At 46.6% G+C, this 2,731-nt stretch overlaps 1 pseudogene; it reads right to left on the bottom strand.

Moving 5' to 3' along the window:
- LOC115871188 overlaps positions 1-1,637 on the bottom strand; it is a 6,770-nt pseudogene extending 5,133 nt beyond the window's left edge.
- Between the last annotated feature and the right edge of the window lie 1,094 nt (positions 1,638-2,731).

Below are 2,731 nucleotides of genomic sequence, written 5' to 3'. Positions count from 1 at the left end.
ATATCTTGCCCTGTCCGACATCTCCCTTCGCCCATTTTTCTGTTGTCTGTCCCCCAGGGAGGAGGTCACATATAGTTCCTTGTCATCGGTTCCCAGAACTTAGTCTTATGGCTCTTTATACCGGGTTGCAAAGGAGGCTGGGGCCCACAGTCTACTCCGGGCAGCCATCCACCTGAGTGAACCTCAGGGTTCTGTTACTGTGGACGATGGGGGGACAGATAGTGACTCTCTCTAACCAGAAGAACTTAGGACCCTCATTTGGAGATAGAGACTAGACCTTCCCATGGGAACTAGCGGGAAATCTGACCTCAGAATCCCAGTGACAGTTCACAATTCACTTTGGAATTGGACCAATGACCCACAACGCGGATAGATTGTATTTCTATTGGATATCATTTGAACTGCAGGCATTAATTGTTACTGAAGCTGATAGAGAAAGTAACCAGCCAGAACTAGTCTTCATTTAAAAAATTCAGCTTTTGCTTCAGGCAGGAAGCCAAGCATTTTCTGAAATATGTTTGATCATGTCTAGAGAATGAATGAGACCTTTCGGACTAACCTTGACATCCTCTGACCAGAGTTTATCCAGTATTTCTGCACCTACATTTCGGCAGTTCTGCTGACACAGGCTCTGCTTTGCTCTCACTCATCTGTGAAAGTGATCGTGGCGAACAGTCCTCAGAGGGAGGCCTGCTTGCTGACAAAGCCGAGCGCCTCTTGTTGACCGCATCCGGCTTGTCGTGGATGGATTTTGCCTGTCAAACAGCCTCGTGAAACTTTAAGGATTGGAGACAGACGCTAACCCTCCAATAACGGGGCCCTTCTTACCACTCCTGGACTCGCAAGCCTCATTTCTTTTATTTTTTATTTATTGAGGGCTCATACAGTGCTTATCACAATCCATCCATCCATCCATTGCATCAAGCACATTTGTACATTTGTTGCCATCATCATTCTCAGAACATTTGCTTTCTACTTGAGCCCTTGGTATCAGCTCCTCATTTTTCCCCTCCCTCCCTACTCCCCCCTCCCTCAGGAACCCTTGATAATTTATAACTGATTATTATTTTGTCATGTCTTACACTGTCCAATGTCTCCCTTCACCCACTTTTCTGTTGGCCGTCCCCCAGAGAGGGGGTTATATATACATCCTTGTGATCAGTTCCCCTTTTCTACCCCATATTCCATCCACCATCCCTGTATCGCCACTCTCACCACTGGTCCTGAGGGGTTCATCTGTCCTGGATTCCCTGTGTTTCCAGTTCCTATCTGTACCAGGGTACATCCTCTGGTCTAGCCAGATTTGTAAGGTAGAATTGGGATCATGATAGTGGGTGAGGAGGAAGCATTTAAGAACTAGAGGAAAGGTATATGTTTCATCGTTGCTACCCTGCACCCTGACTGGCTCGTCTCCTCCCCATGACCCTTCTGTAAGGGGATGTCCAGTTGCCTACAGATGGGCTTTGGGTCTCCACTCTGCACTCCCCCCATCATTCACAATGATATGAGTTTTTGTTCTTTGATGCCTGATTCTTGATCCCTTCGACGCCTCGTGATCACACAGGCTGGTGTGCTTCTTCCATGTGGGCTTTGTTGCTTCTGAGCCAGATGGCCATTTGCTTACCTTCAACACTCATGTCTTAGAGACAGTTTTGGAAGCTTTTGTGGACACCAAGGAAGTGATTTTCTAGAAAACAGAAAAGCTTACTGCCCTGAAACCAGAATTTTCCAGGCCTGTGCCTGTGGCTAGGGTAGCTGCAATGTGCTTCGGTTTTGGCAAATCAAAGTTGCCCTGGAGTAAAAGCTGCCCCTTTATTTCGGCAAAGGCACCCTGGTGATGGTGTGGTTATGATGAGTCGGGCTGAGAGCCACAAGAGCCAGAGTTCGAAACCACCGGCCGCTCTGCTTGAGGAAGACTAGGCTTTCTTTTCCCATCAGCAGTTACAGTCGTGGGAACCCACGGGGGTGGGGGCTCGATGAGTCAGCACTGACTCGATGGCAGTGAGTTAGGCTTTGGTTTTTCCTTTGTCAAGGGCTGAATTCAAGTTCTCGGAGGAGAATCCCTGTTCGGTTTGGTTCTCTTGGTAGTTTGTGCCTGGGGTGATAGTGGGGAGAGCCTGGGGGTCGGCGCTGGGAGTCTCAGCTCTTGCCTATGGCAACAGGGACTTCCTCAAGCCTCCGCCCTCCCAAACTCTCTTCCCATCCTTTAACTTTTAACCGATCTGTGTTTTTAGGTTGAATTTGGATTTCTCGTCAACAAAGATATAATTGAGTCGTTCTTTAATCTGACCATCTGTTTTTGAATGGGCGCATTATGCAATATTACAATGAACGTTGATATGGTTGGATTTGGGTTGTCCATTTTATCTATATGTTTCCTCTTGTGTTTTGTTTTGTATTTTTGTTCATAGCTTTATTGAGCTTGTTAGCGTATGAGGAGGTACCCCCAAAATAACCCAGAATTTTTTTCAAAGCTGAAGCATGTGTACTCTTCAGTGCACTTAATACATCTGTCAAATCTGTGATTCCATTCTTGGAAATATTTTTCAAACTTCTCTGTTTGGATGGCTGCCAGAACCTTCTTCATTCTTTTCTTCACCTCTTCTGCGTCTTCAAATAGCTGTCCTTTCATGTGCCTCTTCATTCTCGGAAACAAAAAGAAGTCCCATTGAGCAAGGTCAGGTGAGCAGGTGCATGGGGCAAGAGAGGCATGCTGTTTTCTGCCAAAAAC

This window comes from Echinops telfairi, unplaced genomic scaffold, assembly GCF_000313985.2.
Source record: "Echinops telfairi isolate 266 unplaced genomic scaffold, ASM31398v2 ScPeMD7_3533;HRSCAF=4204_1, whole genome shotgun sequence".
NCBI lineage: Eukaryota > Metazoa > Chordata > Mammalia > Afrosoricida > Tenrecidae > Echinops > Echinops telfairi.
This window is presented reverse-complemented; position numbering and strand designations above follow the sequence as displayed.